We start from the raw sequence: 18561 nt of genomic DNA on the forward strand, positions 1-18561 counted from the left end.
GACAGCGCAGGCACGTTCATTAGCTCGCATGCATGTGATGGAGACCGTGTCTGCCACTGCTGTGGCGTACACCTTGGCCTAGGCTTAGGCTTTGCTGTGTATCGACACTTGCATTCCAGCCAGCTGCTTCCGTGGGCGCCTCCGTGGCCATGGCCGTGATCGTCTAGTGGTTAGGACATTGCGTTGTGGCCGCAATAACCCAGGTTCGAATCCTGGTCACGGCAATTTTTGAAAGTTTCTCCTTGCTGCCGTTGCATTGACGATAGTGCACGAGTACCCGAAATCACAGTGCTTCCTTGGTTTTTCACTCGTGTTCCGCAGGCCGCAGTCCGTACTACCACTTCATCACAAGTGCAACCTTCTTGAGCTCACATATGTCTGTTACATGGAACATTCTAGCTCCGCCCGACAGGTACAGCTATGATACTTTAGTGGTTACGGAAAGCCCAGGTTTCGAAACATGGTCACGGCACGAAAACGTCTCTTGATGCTGTCTCCTTAACTGCGACAGCTACAGACAAGTGGCGTCGCTACCATACGGCGGGCACGGCACTTTCTTGTTGTGGATGGCCTAAAGAGATGCTTCCAGTGGACATGGCACGGCGATTGCCAAGATACTTCCATTTCGAAGTGACCTTTGTAGTACAAATGAAACGTTTTGCCGCTGCTGCTCCAACGGTAACGTGGCCGAGCGGTCTAAGGCGCTGGTTTTAGGCACCAGTCTCTTCGGAGGCGTGGGTTCGAATCCCACCGTTGCCAATTTTGACGTCTCATTTTTGTGCCGATGCGGTGTGTTCTCGTGGGGTAGGACGCAGCTCTTGTGACGCGCGTGTTGTGTAGGTAGCGTGGCCGAGCGGTCTAAGGCGCTGGTATCAGGCACCAGTCTCTTTGGAGGCGTGGGTTCCAAACCCACAGGTGCCAAACGTGTAATGTTGCCTGTGTCGTAGACAGCTGCACTCATTGCCCGCAAAGAAAACGGCACAACAAGGCGTGAGCGTCTGTTTCGTGAATTGTCGTAGAACAGTGCGTGGTGCAACGACAGGATTTGTAGGCGCCTTTTGCTCTCATCATTGCTGGCGTTCGTCTCCACGAAATGCGTCCGGAGCACGCCGCTCTATAACGCGAGAGAGTGGATTTTTTTACACTTGTCGTCGATTAACCGTGGGTTGCTGCTGCGTTCGCTGGAGGAGCGCTGCCGTCGTTATCCGGTGTGGTCTAGTGGCTAGGATACCTGGCTCTCACCCAGGAGGCCCGGGTTCGATTCCCGGTACCGGAAGTGCGCGTTTTTGTTGCTCCTCTTATGCGACTTGTCTCGACTTTGCTCGACTGACGCTACGCTGACGCGTGCACAAAGCCACGTTAAGTATGATTCGTTGCAACACCTGACGGCGAGAGAGATGGGCGTCTATCCACTTGTTATCCAGCCACATACCGGTACCTGTTGTCAAGAGGCTTGGAGGTCTGCAACACATTGCCACGGAGGTGGATGCAGCTAACCACTGTAGTTAGTGTACTGACAGCGCAGGCACGTTCATTAGCTCGCATGCATGTGATGGAGACCGTGTCTGCCACTGCTGTGGCGTACACCTTGGCCTAGGCTTAGGCTTTGCTGTGTATCGACACTTGCATTCCAGCCAGCTGCTTCCGTGGGCGCCTCCGTGGCCATGGCCGTGATCGTCTAGTGGTTAGGACATTGCGTTGTGGCCGCAATAACCCAGGTTCGAATCCTGGTCACGGCAATTTTTGAAAGTTTCTCCTTGCTGCCGTTGCATTGACGATAGTGCACGAGTACCCGAAATCACAGTGCTTCCTTGGTTTTTCACTCGTGTTCCGCAGGCCGCAGTCCGTACTACCACTTCATCACAAGTGCAACCTTCTTGAGCTCACATATGTCTGTTACATGGAACATTCTAGCTCCGCCCGACAGGTACAGCTATGATACTTTAGTGGTTACGGAAAGCCCAGGTTTCGAAACATGGTCACGGCACGAAAACGTCTCTTGATGCTGTCTCCTTAACTGCGACAGCTACAGACAAGTGGCGTCGCTACCATACGGCGGGCACGGCACTTTCTTGTTGTGGATGGCCTAAAGAGATGCTTCCAGTGGACATGGCACGGCGATTGCCAAGATACTTCCATTTCGAAGTGACCTTTGTAGTACAAATGAAACGTTTTGCCGCTGCTGCTCCAACGGTAACGTGGCCGAGCGGTCTAAGGCGCTGGTTTTAGGCACCAGTCTCTTCGGAGGCGTGGGTTCGAATCCCACCGTTGCCAATTTTGACGTCTCATTTTTGTGCCGATGCGGTGTGTTCTCGTGGGGTAGGACGCAGCTCTTGTGACGCGCGTGTTGTGTAGGTAGCGTGGCCGAGCGGTCTAAGGCGCTGGTATCAGGCACCAGTCTCTTTGGAGGCGTGGGTTCCAAACCCACAGGTGCCAAACGTGTAATGTTGCCTGTGTCGTAGACAGCTGCACTCATTGCCCGCAAAGAAAACGGCACAACAAGGCGTGAGCGTCTGTTTCGTGAATTGTCGTAGAACAGTGCGTGGTGCAACGACAGGATTTGTAGGCGCCTTTTGCTCTCATCATTGCTGGCGTTCGTCTCCACGAAATGCGTCCGGAGCACGCCGCTCTATAACGCGAGAGAGTGGATTTTTTTACACTTGTCGTCGATTAACCGTGGGTTGCTGCTGCGTTCGCTGGAGGAGCGCTGCCGTCGTTATCCGGTGTGGTCTAGTGGCTAGGATACCTGGCTCTCACCCAGGAGGCCCGGGTTCGATTCCCGGTACCGGAAGTGCGCGTTTTTGTTGCTCCTCTTATGCGACTTGTCTCGACTTTGCTCGACTGACGCTACGCTGACGCGTGCACAAAGCCACGTTAAGTATGATTCGTTGCAACACCTGACGGCGAGAGAGATGCGGCGTCTATCCACTTGTTATCCAGCCACATACCGGTACCTGTTGTCAAGAGGCTTGGAGGTCTGCAACACATTGCCACGGAGGTGGATGCAGCTAACCACTGTAGTTAGTGTACTGACAGCGCAGGCACGTTCATTAGCTCGCATGCATGTGATGGAGACCGTGTCTGCCACTGCTGTGGCGTACACCTTGGCCTAGGCTTAGGCTTTGCTGTGTATCGACACTTGCATTCCAGCCAGCTGCTTCCGTGGGCGCCTCCGTGGCCATGGCCGTGATCGTCTAGTGGTTAGGACATTGCGTTGTGGCCGCAATAACCCAGGTTCGAATCCTGGTCACGGCAATTTTTGAAAGTTTCTCCTTGCTGCCGTTGCATTGACGATAGTGCACGAGTACCCGAAATCACAGTGCTTCCTTGGTTTTTCACTCGTGTTCCGCAGGCCGCAGTCCGTACTACCACTTCATCACAAGTGCAACCTTCTTGAGCTCACATATGTCTGTTACATGGAACATTCTAGCTCCGCCCGACAGGTACAGCTATGATACTTTAGTGGTTACGGAAAGCCCAGGTTTCGAAACATGGTCACGGCACGAAAACGTCTCTTGATGCTGTCTCCTTAACTGCGACAGCTACAGACAAGTGGCGTCGCTACCATACGGCGGGCACGGCACTTTCTTGTTGTGGATGGCCTAAAGAGATGCTTCCAGTGGACATGGCACGGCGATTGCCAAGATACTTCCATTTCGAAGTGACCTTTGTAGTACAAATGAAACGTTTTGCCGCTGCTGCTCCAACGGTAACGTGGCCGAGCGGTCTAAGGCGCTGGTTTTAGGCACCAGTCTCTTCGGAGGCGTGGGTTCGAATCCCACCGTTGCCAATTTTGACGTCTCATTTTTGTGCCGATGCGGTGTGTTCTCGTGGGGTAGGACGCAGCTCTTGTGACGCGCGTGTTGTGTAGGTAGCGTGGCCGAGCGGTCTAAGGCGCTGGTATCAGGCACCAGTCTCTTTGGAGGCGTGGGTTCCAAACCCACAGGTGCCAAACGTGTAATGTTGCCTGTGTCGTAGACAGCTGCACTCATTGCCCGCAAAGAAAACGGCACAACAAGGCGTGAGCGTCTGTTTCGTGAATTGTCGTAGAACAGTGCGTGGTGCAACGACAGGATTTGTAGGCGCCTTTTGCTCTCATCATTGCTGGCGTTCGTCTCCACGAAATGCGTCCGGAGCACGCCGCTCTATAACGCGAGAGAGTGGATTTTTTTACACTTGTCGTCGATTAACCGTGGGTTGCTGCTGCGTTCGCTGGAGGAGCGCTGCCGTCGTTATCCGGTGTGGTCTAGTGGCTAGGATACCTGGCTCTCACCCAGGAGGCCCGGGTTCGATTCCCGGTACCGGAAGTGCGCGTTTTTGTTGCTCCTCTTATGCGACTTGTCTCGACTTTGCTCGACTGACGCTACGCTGACGCGTGCACAAAGCCACGTTAAGTATGATTCGTTGCAACACCTGACGGCGAGAGAGATGCGGCGTCTATCCACTTGTTATCCAGCCACATACCGGTACCTGTTGTCAAGAGGCTTGGAGGTCTGCAACACATTGCCACGGAGGTGGATGCAGCTAACCACTGTAGTTAGTGTACTGACAGCGCAGGCACGTTCATTAGCTCGCATGCATGTGATGGAGACCGTGTCTGCCACTGCTGTGGCGTACACCTTGGCCTAGGCTTAGGCTTTGCTGTGTATCGACACTTGCATTCCAGCCAGCTGCTTCCGTGGGCGCCTCCGTGGCCATGGCCGTGATCGTCTAGTGGTTAGGACATTGCGTTGTGGCCGCAATAACCCAGGTTCGAATCCTGGTCACGGCAATTTTTGAAAGTTTCTCCTTGCTGCCGTTGCATTGACGATAGTGCACGAGTACCCGAAATCACAGTGCTTCCTTGGTTTTTCACTCGTGTTCCGCAGGCCGCAGTCCGTACTACCACTTCATCACAAGTGCAACCTTCTTGAGCTCACATATGTCTGTTACATGGAACATTCTAGCTCCGCCCGACAGGTACAGCTATGATACTTTAGTGGTTACGGAAAGCCCAGGTTTCGAAACATGGTCACGGCACGAAAACGTCTCTTGATGCTGTCTCCTTAACTGCGACAGCTACAGACAAGTGGCGTCGCTACCATACGGCGGGCACGGCACTTTCTTGTTGTGGATGGCCTAAAGAGATGCTTCCAGTGGACATGGCACGGCGATTGCCAAGATACTTCCATTTCGAAGTGACCTTTGTAGTACAAATGAAACGTTTCGCCGCTGCTGCTCCAACGGTAACGTGGCCGAGCGGTCTAAGGCGCTGGTTTTAGGCACCAGTCTTTTCGGAGGCGTGGGTTCGAATCCCACCGTTGCCAATTTTGACGTCTCATTTTTGTGCCGATGCGGTGTGTTCTCGTGGGGTAGGACGCAGCTCTTGTGACGCGCGTGTTGTGTAGGTAGCGTGGCCGAGCGGTCTAAGGCGCTGGTATCAGGCACCAGTCTCTTTGGAGGCGTGGGTTCCAAACCCACAGGTGCCAAACGTGTAATGTTGCCTGTGTCGTAGACAGCTGCACTCATTGCCCGCAAAGAAAACGGCACAACAAGGCGTGAGCGTCTGTTTCGTGAATTGTCGTAGAACAGTGCGTGGTGCAACGACAGGATTTGTAGGCGCCTTTTGCTCTCATCATTGCTGGCGTTCGTCTCCACGAAATGCGTCCGGAGCACGCCGCTCTATAACGCGAGAGAGTGGATTTTTTTACACTTGTCGTCGATTAACCGTGGGTTGCTGCTGCGTTCGCTGGAGGAGCGCTGCCGTCGTTATCCGGTGTGGTCTAGTGGCTAGGATACCTGGCTCTCACCCAGGAGGCCCGGGTTCGATTCCCGGTACCGGAAGTGCGCGTTTTTGTTGCTCCTCTTATGCGACTTGTCTCGACTTTGCTCGACTGACGCTACGCTGACGCGTGCACAAAGCCACGTTAAGTATGATTCGTTGCAACACCTGACGGCGAGAGAGATGGGCGTCTATCCACTTGTTATCCAGCCACATACCGGTACCTGTTGTCAAGAGGCTTGGAGGTCTGCAACACATTGCCACGGAGGTGGATGCAGCTAACCACTGTAGTTAGTGTACTGACAGCGCAGGCACGTTCATTAGCTCGCATGCATGTGATGGAGACCGTGTCTGCCACTGCTGTGGCGTACACCTTGGCCTAGGCTTAGGCTTTGCTGTGTATCGACACTTGCATTCCAGCCAGCTGCTTCCGTGGGCGCCTCCGTGGCCATGGCCGTGATCGTCTAGTGGTTAGGACATTGCGTTGTGGCCGCAATAACCCAGGTTCGAATCCTGGTCACGGCAATTTTTGAAAGTTTCTCCTTGCTGCCGTTGCATTGACGATAGTGCACGAGTACCCGAAATCACAGTGCTTCCTTGGTTTTTCACTCGTGTTCCGCAGGCCGCAGTCCGTACTACCACTTCATCACAAGTGCAACCTTCTTGAGCTCACATATGTCTGTTACATGGAACATTCTAGCTCCGCCCGACAGGTACAGCTATGATACTTTAGTGGTTACGGAAAGCCCAGGTTTCGAAACATGGTCACGGCACGAAAACGTCTCTTGATGCTGTCTCCTTAACTGCGACAGCTACAGACAAGTGGCGTCGCTACCATACGGCGGGCACGGCACTTTCTTGTTGTGGATGGCCTAAAGAGATGCTTCCAGTGGACATGGCACGGCGATTGCCAAGATACTTCCATTTCGAAGTGACCTTTGTAGTACAAATGAAACGTTTTGCCGCTGCTGCTCCAACGGTAACGTGGCCGAGCGGTCTAAGGCGCTGGTTTTAGGCACCAGTCTCTTCGGAGGCGTGGGTTCGAATCCCACCGTTGCCAATTTTGACGTCTCATTTTTGTGCCGATGCGGTGTGTTCTCGTGGGGTAGGACGCAGCTCTTGTGACGCGCGTGTTGTGTAGGTAGCGTGGCCGAGCGGTCTAAGGCGCTGGTATCAGGCACCAGTCTCTTTGGAGGCGTGGGTTCCAAACCCACAGGTGCCAAACGTGTAATGTTGCCTGTGTCGTAGACAGCTGCACTCATTGCCCGCAAAGAAAACGGCACAACAAGGCGTGAGCGTCTGTTTCGTGAATTGTCGTAGAACAGTGCGTGGTGCAACGACAGGATTTGTAGGCGCCTTTTGCTCTCATCATTGCTGGCGTTCGTCTCCACGAAATGCGTCCGGAGCACGCCGCTCTATAACGCGAGAGAGTGGATTTTTTTACACTTGTCGTCGATTAACCGTGGGTTGCTGCTGCGTTCGCTGGAGGAGCGCTGCCGTCGTTATCCGGTGTGGTCTAGTGGCTAGGATACCTGGCTCTCACCCAGGAGGCCCGGGTTCGATTCCCGGTACCGGAAGTGCGCGTTTTTGTTGCTCCTCTTATGCGACTTGTCTCGACTTTGCTCGACTGACGCTACGCTGACGCGTGCACAAAGCCACGTTAAGTATGATTCGTTGCAACACCTGACGGCGAGAGAGATGCGGCGTCTATCCACTTGTTATCCAGCCACATACCGGTACCTGTTGTCAAGAGGCTTGGAGGTCTGCAACACATTGCCACGGAGGTGGATGCAGCTAACCACTGTAGTTAGTGTACTGACAGCGCAGGCACGTTCATTAGCTCGCATGCATGTGATGGAGACCGTGTCTGCCACTGCTGTGGCGTACACCTTGGCCTAGGCTTAGGCTTTGCTGTGTATCGACACTTGCATTCCAGCCAGCTGCTTCCGTGGGCGCCTCCGTGGCCATGGCCGTGATCGTCTAGTGGTTAGGACATTGCGTTGTGGCCGCAATAACCCAGGTTCGAATCCTGGTCACGGCAATTTTTGAAAGTTTCTCCTTGCTGCCGTTGCATTGACGATAGTGCACGAGTACCCGAAATCACAGTGCTTCCTTGGTTTTTCACTCGTGTTCCGCAGGCCGCAGTCCGTACTACCACTTCATCACAAGTGCAACCTTCTTGAGCTCACATATGTCTGTTACATGGAACATTCTAGCTCCGCCCGACAGGTACAGCTATGATACTTTAGTGGTTACGGAAAGCCCAGGTTTCGAAACATGGTCACGGCACGAAAACGTCTCTTGATGCTGTCTCCTTAACTGCGACAGCTACAGACAAGTGGCGTCGCTACCATACGGCGGGCACGGCACTTTCTTGTTGTGGATGGCCTAAAGAGATGCTTCCAGTGGACATGGCACGGCGATTGCCAAGATACTTCCATTTCGAAGTGACCTTTGTAGTACAAATGAAACGTTTTGCCGCTGCTGCTCCAACGGTAACGTGGCCGAGCGGTCTAAGGCGCTGGTTTTAGGCACCAGTCTCTTCGGAGGCGTGGGTTCGAATCCCACCGTTGCCAATTTTGACGTCTCATTTTTGTGCCGATGCGGTGTGTTCTCGTGGGGTAGGACGCAGCTCTTGTGACGCGCGTGTTGTGTAGGTAGCGTGGCCGAGCGGTCTAAGGCGCTGGTATCAGGCACCAGTCTCTTTGGAGGCGTGGGTTCCAAACCCACAGGTGCCAAACGTGTAATGTTGCCTGTGTCGTAGACAGCTGCACTCATTGCCCGCAAAGAAAACGGCACAACAAGGCGTGAGCGTCTGTTTCGTGAATTGTCGTAGAACAGTGCGTGGTGCAACGACAGGATTTGTAGGCGCCTTTTGCTCTCATCATTGCTGGCGTTCGTCTCCACGAAATGCGTCCGGAGCACGCCGCTCTATAACGCGAGAGAGTGGATTTTTTTACACTTGTCGTCGATTAACCGTGGGTTGCTGCTGCGTTCGCTGGAGGAGCGCTGCCGTCGTTATCCGGTGTGGTCTAGTGGCTAGGATACCTGGCTCTCACCCAGGAGGCCCGGGTTCGATTCCCGGTACCGGAAGTGCGCGTTTTTGTTGCTCCTCTTATGCGACTTGTCTCGACTTTGCTCGACTGACGCTACGCTGACGCGTGCACAAAGCCACGTTAAGTATGATTCGTTGCAACACCTGACGGCGAGAGAGATGCGGCGTCTATCCACTTGTTATCCAGCCACATACCGGTACCTGTTGTCAAGAGGCTTGGAGGTCTGCAACACATTGCCACGGAGGTGGATGCAGCTAACCACTGTAGTTAGTGTACTGACAGCGCAGGCACGTTCATTAGCTCGCATGCATGTGATGGAGACCGTGTCTGCCACTGCTGTGGCGTACACCTTGGCCTAGGCTTAGGCTTTGCTGTGTATCGACACTTGCATTCCAGCCAGCTGCTTCCGTGGGCGCCTCCGTGGCCATGGCCGTGATCGTCTAGTGGTTAGGACATTGCGTTGTGGCCGCAATAACCCAGGTTCGAATCCTGGTCACGGCAATTTTTGAAAGTTTCTCCTTGCTGCCGTTGCATTGACGATAGTGCACGAGTACCCGAAATCACAGTGCTTCCTTGGTTTTTCACTCGTGTTCCGCAGGCCGCAGTCCGTACTACCACTTCATCACAAGTGCAACCTTCTTGAGCTCACATATGTCTGTTACATGGAACATTCTAGCTCCGCCCGACAGGTACAGCTATGATACTTTAGTGGTTACGGAAAGCCCAGGTTTCGAAACATGGTCACGGCACGAAAACGTCTCTTGATGCTGTCTCCTTAACTGCGACAGCTACAGACAAGTGGCGTCGCTACCATACGGCGGGCACGGCACTTTCTTGTTGTGGATGGCCTAAAGAGATGCTTCCAGTGGACATGGCACGGCGATTGCCAAGATACTTCCATTTCGAAGTGACCTTTGTAGTACAAATGAAACGTTTTGCCGCTGCTGCTCCAACGGTAACGTGGCCGAGCGGTCTAAGGCGCTGGTTTTAGGCACCAGTCTCTTCGGAGGCGTGGGTTCGAATCCCACCGTTGCCAATTTTGACGTCTCATTTTTGTGCCGATGCGGTGTGTTCTCGTGGGGTAGGACGCAGCTCTTGTGACGCGCGTGTTGTGTAGGTAGCGTGGCCGAGCGGTCTAAGGCGCTGGTATCAGGCACCAGTCTCTTTGGAGGCGTGGGTTCCAAACCCACAGGTGCCAAACGTGTAATGTTGCCTGTGTCGTAGACAGCTGCACTCATTGCCCGCAAAGAAAACGGCACAACAAGGCGTGAGCGTCTGTTTCGTGAATTGTCGTAGAACAGTGCGTGGTGCAACGACAGGATTTGTAGGCGCCTTTTGCTCTCATCATTGCTGGCGTTCGTCTCCACGAAATGCGTCCGGAGCACGCCGCTCTATAACGCGAGAGAGTGGATTTTTTTACACTTGTCGTCGATTAACCGTGGGTTGCTGCTGCGTTCGCTGGAGGAGCGCTGCCGTCGTTATCCGGTGTGGTCTAGTGGCTAGGATACCTGGCTCTCACCCAGGAGGCCCGGGTTCGATTCCCGGTACCGGAAGTGCGCGTTTTTGTTGCTCCTCTTATGCGACTTGTCTCGACTTTGCTCGACTGACGCTACGCTGACGCGTGCACAAAGCCACGTTAAGTATGATTCGTTGCAACACCTGACGGCGAGAGAGATGCGGCGTCTATCCACTTGTTATCCAGCCACATACCGGTACCTGTTGTCAAGAGGCTTGGAGGTCTGCAACACATTGCCACGGAGGTGGATGCAGCTAACCACTGTAGTTAGTGTACTGACAGCGCAGGCACGTTCATTAGCTCGCATGCATGTGATGGAGACCGTGTCTGCCACTGCTGTGGCGTACACCTTGGCCTAGGCTTAGGCTTTGCTGTGTATCGACACTTGCATTCCAGCCAGCTGCTTCCCTGGGCGCCTCCGTGGCCATGGCCGTGATCGTCTAGTGGTTAGGACATTGCGTTGTGGCCGCAATAACCCAGGTTCGAATCCTGGTCACGGCAATTTTTGAAAGTTTCTCCTTGCTGCCGTTGCATTGACGATAGTGCACGAGTACCCGAAATCACAGTGCTTCCTTGGTTTTTCACTCGTGTTCCGCAGGCCGCAGTCCGTACTACCACTTCATCACAAGTGCAACCTTCTTGAGCTCACATATGTCTGTTACATGGAACATTCTAGCTCCGCCCGACAGGTACAGCTATGATACTTTAGTGGTTACGGAAAGCCCAGGTTTCGAAACATGGTCACGGCACGAAAACGTCTCTTGATGCTGTCTCCTTAACTGCGACAGCTACAGACAAGTGGCGTCGCTACCATACGGCGGGCACGGCACTTTCTTGTTGTGGATGGCCTAAAGAGATGCTTCCAGTGGACATGGCACGGCGATTGCCAAGATACTTCCATTTCGAAGTGACCTTTGTAGTACAAATGAAACGTTTTGCCGCTGCTGCTCCAACGGTAACGTGGCCGAGCGGTCTAAGGCGCTGGTTTTAGGCACCAGTCTCTTCGGAGGCGTGGGTTCGAATCCCACCGTTGCCAATTTTGACGTCTCATTTTTGTGCCGATGCGGTGTGTTCTCGTGGGGTAGGACGCAGCTCTTGTGACGCGCGTGTTGTGTAGGTAGCGTGGCCGAGCGGTCTAAGGCGCTGGTATCAGGCACCAGTCTCTTTGGAGGCGTGGGTTCCAAACCCACAGGTGCCAAACGTGTAATGTTGCCTGTGTCGTAGACAGCTGCACTCATTGCCCGCAAAGAAAACGGCACAACAAGGCGTGAGCGTCTGTTTCGTGAATTGTCGTAGAACAGTGCGTGGTGCAACGACAGGATTTGTAGGCGCCTTTTGCTCTCATCATTGCTGGCGTTCGTCTCCACGAAATGCGTCCGGAGCACGCCGCTCTATAACGCGAGAGAGTGGATTTTTTTACACTTGTCGTCGATTAACCGTGGGTTGCTGCTGCGTTCGCTGGAGGAGCGCTGCCGTCGTTATCCGGTGTGGTCTAGTGGCTAGGATACCTGGCTCTCACCCAGGAGGCCCGGGTTCGATTCCCGGTACCGGAAGTGCGCGTTTTTGTTGCTCCTCTTATGCGACTTGTCTCGACTTTGCTCGACTGACGCTACGCTGACGCGTGCACAAAGCCACGTTAAGTATGATTCGTTGCAACACCTGACGGCGAGAGAGATGGGCGTCTATCCACTTGTTATCCAGCCACATACCGGTACCTGTTGTCAAGAGGCTTGGAGGTCTGCAACACATTGCCACGGAGGTGGATGCAGCTAACCACTGTAGTTAGTGTACTGACAGCGCAGGCACGTTCATTAGCTCGCATGCATGTGATGGAGACCGTGTCTGCCACTGCTGTGGCGTACACCTTGGCCTAGGCTTAGGCTTTGCTGTGTATCGACACTTGCATTCCAGCCAGCTGCTTCCGTGGGCGCCTCCGTGGCCATGGCCGTGATCGTCTAGTGGTTAGGACATTGCGTTGTGGCCGCAATAACCCAGGTTCGAATCCTGGTCACGGCAATTTTTGAAAGTTTCTCCTTGCTGCCGTTGCATTGACGATAGTGCACGAGTACCCGAAATCACAGTGCTTCCTTGGTTTTTCACTCGTGTTCCGCAGGCCGCAGTCCGTACTACCACTTCATCACAAGTGCAACCTTCTTGAGCTCACATATGTCTGTTACATGGAACATTCTAGCTCCGCCCGACAGGTACAGCTATGATACTTTAGTGGTTACGGAAAGCCCAGGTTTCGAAACATGGTCACGGCACGAAAACGTCTCTTGATGCTGTCTCCTTAACTGCGACAGCTACAGACAAGTGGCGTCGCTACCATACGGCGGGCACGGCACTTTCTTGTTGTGGATGGCCTAAAGAGATGCTTCCAGTGGACATGGCACGGCGATTGCCAAGATACTTCCATTTCGAAGTGACCTTTGTAGTACAAATGAAACGTTTTGCCGCTGCTGCTCCAACGGTAACGTGGCCGAGCGGTCTAAGGCGCTGGTTTTAGGCACCAGTCTCTTCGGAGGCGTGGGTTCGAATCCCACCGTTGCCAATTTTGACGTCTCATTTTTGTGCCGATGCGGTGTGTTCTCGTGGGGTAGGACGCAGCTCTTGTGACGCGCGTGTTGTGTAGGTAGCGTGGCCGAGCGGTCTAAGGCGCTGGTATCAGGCACCAGTCTCTTTGGAGGCGTGGGTTCCAAACCCACAGGTGCCAAACGTGTAATGTTGCCTGTGTCGTAGACAGCTGCACTCATTGCCCGCAAAGAAAACGGCACAACAAGGCGTGAGCGTCTGTTTCGTGAATTGTCGTAGAACAGTGCGTGGTGCAACGACAGGATTTGTAGGCGCCTTTTGCTCTCATCATTGCTGGCGTTCGTCTCCACGAAATGCGTCCGGAGCACGCCGCTCTATAACGCGAGAGAGTGGATTTTTTTACACTTGTCGTCGATTAACCGTGGGTTGCTGCTGCGTTCGCTGGAGGAGCGCTGCCGTCGTTATCCGGTGTGGTCTAGTGGCTAGGATACCTGGCTCTCACCCAGGAGGCCCGGGTTCGATTCCCGGTACCGGAAGTGCGCGTTTTTGTTGCTCCTCTTATGCGACTTGTCTCGACTTTGCTCGACTGACGCTACGCTGACGCGTGCACAAAGCCACGTTAAGTATGATTCGTTGCAACACCTGACGGCGAGAGAGATGCGGCGTCTATCCACTTGTTATCCAGCCACATACCGGTACCTGTTGTCAAGAGGCTTGGAGGTCTGCAACACATTGCCACGGAGGTGGATGCAGCTAACCACTGTAGTTAGTGTACTGACAGCGCAGGCACGTTCATTAGCTCGCATGCATGTGATGGAGACCGTGTCTGCCACTGCTGTGGCGTACACCTTGGCCTAGGCTTAGGCTTTGCTGTGTATCGACACTTGCATTCCAGCCAGCTGCTTCCGTGGGCGCCTCCGTGGCCATGGCCGTGATCGTCTAGTGGTTAGGACATTGCGTTGTGGCCGCAATAACCCAGGTTCGAATCCTGGTCACGGCAATTTTTGAAAGTTTCTCCTTGCTGCCGTTGCATTGACGATAGTGCACGAGTACCCGAAATCACAGTGCTTCCTTGGTTTTTCACTCGTGTTCCGCAGGCCGCAGTCCGTACTACCACTTCATCACAAGTGCAACCTTCTTGAGCTCACATATGTCTGTTACATGGAACATTCTAGCTCCGCCCGACAGGTACAGCTATGATACTTTAGTGGTTACGGAAAGCCCAGGTTTCGAAACATGGTCACGGCACGAAAACGTCTCTTGATGCTGTCTCCTTAACTGCGACAGCTACAGACAAGTGGCGTCGCTACCATACGGCGGGCACGGCACTTTCTTGTTGTGGATGGCCTAAAGAGATGCTTCCAGTGGACATGGCACGGCGATTGCCAAGATACTTCCATTTCGAAGTGACCTTTGTAGTACAAATGAAACGTTTTGCCGCTGCTGCTCCAACGGTAACGTGGCCGAGCGGTCTAAGGCGCTGGTTTTAGGCACCAGTCTCTTCGGAGGCGTGGGTTCGAATCCCACCGTTGCCAATTTTGACGTCTCATTTTTGTGCCGATGCGGTGTGTTCTCGTGGGGTAGGACGCAGCTCTTGTGACGCGCGTGTTGTGTAGGTAGCGTGGCCGAGCGGTCTAAGGCGCTGGTATCAGGCACCAGTCTCTTTGGAGGCGTGGGTTCCAAACCCACAGGTGCCAAACGTGTAATGTTGCCTGTGTCGTAGACAGCTGCACTCATTGCCCGCAAAGAAAACGGCACAACAAGGCGTGAGCGTCTGTTTCGTGAATTGTCGTAGAACAGTGCGTGGTGCAACGACAGGATTTGTAGGCGCCTTTTGCTCTCATCATTGCTGGCGTTCGTCTCCACGAAATGCGTCCGGAGCACGCCGCTCTATAACGCGAGAGAGTGGATTTTTTTACACTTGTCGTCGATTAACCGTGGGTTGCTGCTGCGTTCGCTGGAGGAGCGCTGCCGTCGTTATCCGGTGTGGTCTAGTGGCTAGGATACCTGGCTCTCACCCAGGAGGCCCGGGTTCGATTCCCGGTACCGGAAGTGCGCGTTTTTGTTGCTCCTCTTATGCGACTTGTCTCGACTTTGCTCGACTGACGCTACGCTGACGCGTGCACAAAGCCACGTTAAGTATGATTCGTTGCAACACCTGACGGCGAGAGAGATGCGGCGTCTATCCACTTGTTATCCAGCCACATACCGGTACCTGTTGTCAAGAGGCTTGGAGGTCTGCAACACATTGCCACGGAGGTGGATGCAGCTAACCACTGTAGTTAGTGTACTGACAGCGCAGGCACGTTCATTAGCTCGCATGCATGTGATGGAGACCGTGTCTGCCACTGCTGTGGCGTACACCTTGGCCTAGGCTTAGGCTTTGCTGTGTATCGACACTTGCATTCCAGCCAGCTGCTTCCGTGGGCGCCTCCGTGGCCATGGCCGTGATCGTCTAGTGGTTAGGACATTGCGTTGTGGCCGCAATAACCCAGGTTCGAATCCTGGTCACGGCAATTTTTGAAAGTTTCTCCTTGCTGCCGTTGCATTGACGATAGTGCACGAGTACCCGAAATCACAGTGCTTCCTTGGTTTTTCACTCGTGTTCCGCAGGCCGCAGTCCGTACTACCACTTCATCACAAGTGCAACCTTCTTGAGCTCACATATGTCTGTTACATGGAACATTCTAGCTCCGCCCGACAGGTACAGCTATGATACTTTAGTGGTTACGGAAAGCCCAGGTTTCGAAACATGGTCACGGCACGAAAACGTCTCTTGATGCTGTCTCCTTAACTGCGACAGCTACAGACAAGTGGCGTCGCTACCATACGGCGGGCACGGCACTTTCTTGTTGTGGATGGCCTAAAGAGATGCTTCCAGTGGACATGGCACGGCGATTGCCAAGATACTTCCATTTCGAAGTGACCTTTGTAGTACAAATGAAACGTTTTGCCGCTGCTGCTCCAACGGTAACGTGGCCGAGCGGTCTAAGGCGCTGGTTTTAGGCACCAGTCTCTTCGGAGGCGTGGGTTCGAATCCCACCGTTGCCAATTTTGACGTCTCATTTTTGTGCCGATGCGGTGTGTTCTCGTGGGGTAGGACGCAGCTCTTGTGACGCGCGTGTTGTGTAGGTAGCGTGGCCGAGCGGTCTAAGGCGCTGGTATCAGGCACCAGTCTCTTTGGAGGCGTGGGTTCCAAACCCACAGGTGCCAAACGTGTAATGTTGCCTGTGTCGTAGACAGCTGCACTCATTGCCCGCAAAGAAAACGGCACAACAAGGCGTGAGCGTCTGTTTCGTGAATTGTCGTAGAACAGTGCGTGGTGCAACGACAGGATTTGTAGGCGCCTTTTGCTCTCATCATTGCTGGCGTTCGTCTCCACGAAATGCGTCCGGAGCACGCCGCTCTATAACGCGAGAGAGTGGATTTTTTTACACTTGTCGTCGATTAACCGTGGGTTGCTGCTGCGTTCGCTGGAGGAGCGCTGCCGTCGTTATCCGGTGTGGTCTAGTGGCTAGGATACCTGGCTCTCACCCAGGAGGCCCGGGTTCGATTCCCGGTACCGGAAGTGCGCGTTTTTGTTGCTCCTCTTATGCGACTTGTCTCGACTTTGCTCGACTGACGCTACGCTGACGCGTGCACAAAGCCACGTTAAGTATGATTCGTTGCAACACCTGACGGCGAGAGAGATGCGGCGTCTATCCACTTGTTATCCAGCCACATACCGGTACCTGTTGTCAAGAGGCTTGGAGGTCTGCAACACATTGCCACGGAGGTGGATGCAGCTAACCACTGTAGTTAGTGTACTGACAGCGCAGGCACGTTCATTAGCTCGCATGCATGTGATGGAGACCGTGTCTGCCACTGCTGTGGCGTACACCTTGGCCTAGGCTTAGGCTTTGCTGTGTATCGACACTTGCATTCCAGCCAGCTGCTTCCGTGGGCGCCTCCGTGGCCATGGCCGTGATCGTCTAGTGGTTAGGACATTGCGTTGTGGCCGCAATAACCCAGGTTCGAATCCTGGTCACGGCAATTTTTGAAAGTTTCTCCTTGCTGCCGTTGCATTGACGATAGTGCACGAGTACCCGAAATCACAGTGCTTCCTTGGTTTTTCACTCGTGTTCCGCAGGCCGCAGTCCGTACTACCACTTCATCACAAGTGCAACCTTCTTGAGCTCACATATGTCTGTTACATGGAACATTCTAGCTCCGCCCGACAGGTACAGCTATGATACTTTAGTGGTTACGGAAAGCCCAGGTTTCGAAACATGGTCACGGCACGAAAACGTCTCTTGATGCTGTCTCCTTAACTGCGACAGCTACAGACAAGTGGCGTCGCTACCATACGGCGGGCACGGCACTTTCTTGTTGTGGATGGCCTAAAGAGATGCTTCCAGTGGACATGGCACGGCGATTGCCAAGATACTTCCATTTCGAAGTGACCTTTGTAGTACAAATGAAACGTTTTGCCGCTGCTGCTCCAACGGTAACGTGGCCGAGCGGTCTAAGGCGCTGGTTTTAGGCACCAGTCTCTTCGGAGGCGTGGGTTCGAATCCCACCGTTGCCAATTTTGACGTCTCATTTTTGTGCCGATGCGGTGTGTTCTCGTGGGGTAGGACGCAGCTCTTGTGACGCGCGTGTTGTGTAGGTAGCGTGGCCGAGCGGTCTAAGGCGCTGGTATCAGGCACCAGTCTCTTTGGAGGCGTGGGTTCCAAACCCACAGGTGCCAAACGTGTAATGTTGCCTGTGTCGTAGACAGCTGCACTCATTGCCCGCAAAGAAAACGGCACAACAAGGCGTGAGCGTCTGTTTCGTGAATTGTCGTAGAACAGTGCGTGGTGCAACGACAGGATTTGTAGGCGCCTTTTGCTCTCATCATTGCTGGCGTTCGTCTCCACGAAATGCGTCCGGAGCACGCCGCTCTATAACGCGAGAGAGTGGATTTTTTTACACTTGTCGTCGATTAACCGTGGGTTGCTGCTGCGTTCGCTGGAGGAGCGCTGCCGTCGTTATCCGGTGTGGTCTAGTGGCTAGGATACCTGGCTCTCACCCAGGAGGCCCGGGTTCGATTCCCGGTACCGGAAGTGCGCGTTTTTGTTGCTCCTCTTATGCGACTTGTCTCGACTTTGCTCGACTGACGCTACGCTGACGCGTGCACAAAGCCACGTTAAGTATGATTCGTTGCAACACCTGACGGCGAGAGAGATGCGGCGTCTATCCACTTGTTATCCAGCCACATACCGGTACCTGTTGTCAAGAGGCTTGGAGGTCTGCAACACATTGCCACGGAGGTGGATGCAGCTAACCACTGTAGTTAGTGTACTGACAGCGCAGGCACGTTCATTAGCTCGCATGCATGTGATGGAGACCGTGTCTGCCACTGCTGTGGCGTACACCTTGGCCTAGGCTTAGGCTTTGCTGTGTATCGACACTTGCATTCCAGCCAGCTGCTTCCGTGGGCGCCTCCGTGGCCATGGCCGTGATCGTCTAGTGGTTAGGACATTGCGTTGTGGCCGCAATAACCCAGGTTCGAATCCTGGTCACGGCAATTTTTGAAAGTTTCTCCTTGCTGCCGTTGCATTGACGATAGTGCACGAGTACCCGAAATCACAGTGCTTCCTTGGTTTTTCACTCGTGTTCCGCAGGCCGCAGTCCGTACTACCACTTCATCACAAGTGCAACCTTCTTGAGCTCAC

At 53.8% G+C, this 18561-nt stretch overlaps 37 non-coding genes across 37 annotated transcripts; all 37 read left to right on the forward strand.

The window, feature by feature from the left end:
* The first annotated feature begins 152 nt into the window (after positions 1-152).
* Trnah-gug (transfer RNA histidin (anticodon GUG)) lies at positions 153-224 on the forward strand. Its single transcript has one exon. It is a non-coding gene; the product is annotated as a tRNA-His (tRNA).
* Positions 225-677: 453 nt separating this feature from the next.
* On the forward strand, positions 678-759 carry Trnal-uag (transfer RNA leucine (anticodon UAG)). The gene has a single exon. It is a non-coding gene; the product is annotated as a tRNA-Leu (tRNA).
* Positions 760-1204: 445 nt separating this feature from the next.
* Positions 1205-1276, forward strand: Trnae-cuc (transfer RNA glutamic acid (anticodon CUC)). Its single transcript has one exon. It is a non-coding gene; the product is annotated as a tRNA-Glu (tRNA).
* Positions 1277-1667: 391 nt separating this feature from the next.
* Trnah-gug (transfer RNA histidin (anticodon GUG)) lies at positions 1668-1739 on the forward strand. The gene has a single exon. It is a non-coding gene; the product is annotated as a tRNA-His (tRNA).
* A 453-nt stretch (positions 1740-2192) lies between these two features.
* Positions 2193-2274, forward strand: Trnal-uag (transfer RNA leucine (anticodon UAG)). The gene has a single exon. It is a non-coding gene; the product is annotated as a tRNA-Leu (tRNA).
* Positions 2275-2719: 445 nt separating this feature from the next.
* Positions 2720-2791, forward strand: Trnae-cuc (transfer RNA glutamic acid (anticodon CUC)). Its single transcript has one exon. It is a non-coding gene; the product is annotated as a tRNA-Glu (tRNA).
* A 392-nt stretch (positions 2792-3183) lies between these two features.
* Trnah-gug (transfer RNA histidin (anticodon GUG)) lies at positions 3184-3255 on the forward strand. The gene has a single exon. It is a non-coding gene; the product is annotated as a tRNA-His (tRNA).
* Positions 3256-3708: 453 nt separating this feature from the next.
* On the forward strand, positions 3709-3790 carry Trnal-uag (transfer RNA leucine (anticodon UAG)). Its single transcript has one exon. It is a non-coding gene; the product is annotated as a tRNA-Leu (tRNA).
* Positions 3791-4235: 445 nt separating this feature from the next.
* On the forward strand, positions 4236-4307 carry Trnae-cuc (transfer RNA glutamic acid (anticodon CUC)). The gene has a single exon. It is a non-coding gene; the product is annotated as a tRNA-Glu (tRNA).
* A 392-nt stretch (positions 4308-4699) lies between these two features.
* Trnah-gug (transfer RNA histidin (anticodon GUG)) lies at positions 4700-4771 on the forward strand. The gene has a single exon. It is a non-coding gene; the product is annotated as a tRNA-His (tRNA).
* Positions 4772-5224: 453 nt separating this feature from the next.
* Trnal-uag (transfer RNA leucine (anticodon UAG)) lies at positions 5225-5306 on the forward strand. The gene has a single exon. It is a non-coding gene; the product is annotated as a tRNA-Leu (tRNA).
* Positions 5307-5751: 445 nt separating this feature from the next.
* Positions 5752-5823, forward strand: Trnae-cuc (transfer RNA glutamic acid (anticodon CUC)). The gene has a single exon. It is a non-coding gene; the product is annotated as a tRNA-Glu (tRNA).
* A 391-nt stretch (positions 5824-6214) lies between these two features.
* On the forward strand, positions 6215-6286 carry Trnah-gug (transfer RNA histidin (anticodon GUG)). The gene has a single exon. It is a non-coding gene; the product is annotated as a tRNA-His (tRNA).
* Positions 6287-6739: 453 nt separating this feature from the next.
* Trnal-uag (transfer RNA leucine (anticodon UAG)) lies at positions 6740-6821 on the forward strand. The gene has a single exon. It is a non-coding gene; the product is annotated as a tRNA-Leu (tRNA).
* A 445-nt stretch (positions 6822-7266) lies between these two features.
* Positions 7267-7338, forward strand: Trnae-cuc (transfer RNA glutamic acid (anticodon CUC)). The gene has a single exon. It is a non-coding gene; the product is annotated as a tRNA-Glu (tRNA).
* A 392-nt stretch (positions 7339-7730) lies between these two features.
* Positions 7731-7802, forward strand: Trnah-gug (transfer RNA histidin (anticodon GUG)). The gene has a single exon. It is a non-coding gene; the product is annotated as a tRNA-His (tRNA).
* Positions 7803-8255: 453 nt separating this feature from the next.
* Positions 8256-8337, forward strand: Trnal-uag (transfer RNA leucine (anticodon UAG)). The gene has a single exon. It is a non-coding gene; the product is annotated as a tRNA-Leu (tRNA).
* A 445-nt stretch (positions 8338-8782) lies between these two features.
* On the forward strand, positions 8783-8854 carry Trnae-cuc (transfer RNA glutamic acid (anticodon CUC)). Its single transcript has one exon. It is a non-coding gene; the product is annotated as a tRNA-Glu (tRNA).
* Positions 8855-9246: 392 nt separating this feature from the next.
* Trnah-gug (transfer RNA histidin (anticodon GUG)) lies at positions 9247-9318 on the forward strand. The gene has a single exon. It is a non-coding gene; the product is annotated as a tRNA-His (tRNA).
* A 453-nt stretch (positions 9319-9771) lies between these two features.
* On the forward strand, positions 9772-9853 carry Trnal-uag (transfer RNA leucine (anticodon UAG)). Its single transcript has one exon. It is a non-coding gene; the product is annotated as a tRNA-Leu (tRNA).
* Positions 9854-10298: 445 nt separating this feature from the next.
* On the forward strand, positions 10299-10370 carry Trnae-cuc (transfer RNA glutamic acid (anticodon CUC)). The gene has a single exon. It is a non-coding gene; the product is annotated as a tRNA-Glu (tRNA).
* Positions 10371-10762: 392 nt separating this feature from the next.
* Positions 10763-10834, forward strand: Trnah-gug (transfer RNA histidin (anticodon GUG)). The gene has a single exon. It is a non-coding gene; the product is annotated as a tRNA-His (tRNA).
* A 453-nt stretch (positions 10835-11287) lies between these two features.
* Positions 11288-11369, forward strand: Trnal-uag (transfer RNA leucine (anticodon UAG)). The gene has a single exon. It is a non-coding gene; the product is annotated as a tRNA-Leu (tRNA).
* Positions 11370-11814: 445 nt separating this feature from the next.
* Trnae-cuc (transfer RNA glutamic acid (anticodon CUC)) lies at positions 11815-11886 on the forward strand. The gene has a single exon. It is a non-coding gene; the product is annotated as a tRNA-Glu (tRNA).
* Positions 11887-12277: 391 nt separating this feature from the next.
* On the forward strand, positions 12278-12349 carry Trnah-gug (transfer RNA histidin (anticodon GUG)). Its single transcript has one exon. It is a non-coding gene; the product is annotated as a tRNA-His (tRNA).
* Positions 12350-12802: 453 nt separating this feature from the next.
* On the forward strand, positions 12803-12884 carry Trnal-uag (transfer RNA leucine (anticodon UAG)). The gene has a single exon. It is a non-coding gene; the product is annotated as a tRNA-Leu (tRNA).
* Positions 12885-13329: 445 nt separating this feature from the next.
* Positions 13330-13401, forward strand: Trnae-cuc (transfer RNA glutamic acid (anticodon CUC)). Its single transcript has one exon. It is a non-coding gene; the product is annotated as a tRNA-Glu (tRNA).
* Positions 13402-13793: 392 nt separating this feature from the next.
* On the forward strand, positions 13794-13865 carry Trnah-gug (transfer RNA histidin (anticodon GUG)). The gene has a single exon. It is a non-coding gene; the product is annotated as a tRNA-His (tRNA).
* A 453-nt stretch (positions 13866-14318) lies between these two features.
* Trnal-uag (transfer RNA leucine (anticodon UAG)) lies at positions 14319-14400 on the forward strand. The gene has a single exon. It is a non-coding gene; the product is annotated as a tRNA-Leu (tRNA).
* Positions 14401-14845: 445 nt separating this feature from the next.
* Positions 14846-14917, forward strand: Trnae-cuc (transfer RNA glutamic acid (anticodon CUC)). The gene has a single exon. It is a non-coding gene; the product is annotated as a tRNA-Glu (tRNA).
* Positions 14918-15309: 392 nt separating this feature from the next.
* On the forward strand, positions 15310-15381 carry Trnah-gug (transfer RNA histidin (anticodon GUG)). The gene has a single exon. It is a non-coding gene; the product is annotated as a tRNA-His (tRNA).
* A 453-nt stretch (positions 15382-15834) lies between these two features.
* On the forward strand, positions 15835-15916 carry Trnal-uag (transfer RNA leucine (anticodon UAG)). The gene has a single exon. It is a non-coding gene; the product is annotated as a tRNA-Leu (tRNA).
* Positions 15917-16361: 445 nt separating this feature from the next.
* Trnae-cuc (transfer RNA glutamic acid (anticodon CUC)) lies at positions 16362-16433 on the forward strand. The gene has a single exon. It is a non-coding gene; the product is annotated as a tRNA-Glu (tRNA).
* Positions 16434-16825: 392 nt separating this feature from the next.
* Positions 16826-16897, forward strand: Trnah-gug (transfer RNA histidin (anticodon GUG)). The gene has a single exon. It is a non-coding gene; the product is annotated as a tRNA-His (tRNA).
* A 453-nt stretch (positions 16898-17350) lies between these two features.
* Positions 17351-17432, forward strand: Trnal-uag (transfer RNA leucine (anticodon UAG)). Its single transcript has one exon. It is a non-coding gene; the product is annotated as a tRNA-Leu (tRNA).
* A 445-nt stretch (positions 17433-17877) lies between these two features.
* Trnae-cuc (transfer RNA glutamic acid (anticodon CUC)) lies at positions 17878-17949 on the forward strand. Its single transcript has one exon. It is a non-coding gene; the product is annotated as a tRNA-Glu (tRNA).
* Positions 17950-18341: 392 nt separating this feature from the next.
* Trnah-gug (transfer RNA histidin (anticodon GUG)) lies at positions 18342-18413 on the forward strand. The gene has a single exon. It is a non-coding gene; the product is annotated as a tRNA-His (tRNA).
* Positions 18414-18561: the final 148 nt, after the last annotated feature.

This window comes from Schistocerca gregaria, unplaced genomic scaffold, assembly GCF_023897955.1.
Source record: "Schistocerca gregaria isolate iqSchGreg1 unplaced genomic scaffold, iqSchGreg1.2 ptg000169l, whole genome shotgun sequence".
Lineage (NCBI taxonomy): Eukaryota > Metazoa > Arthropoda > Insecta > Orthoptera > Acrididae > Schistocerca > Schistocerca gregaria.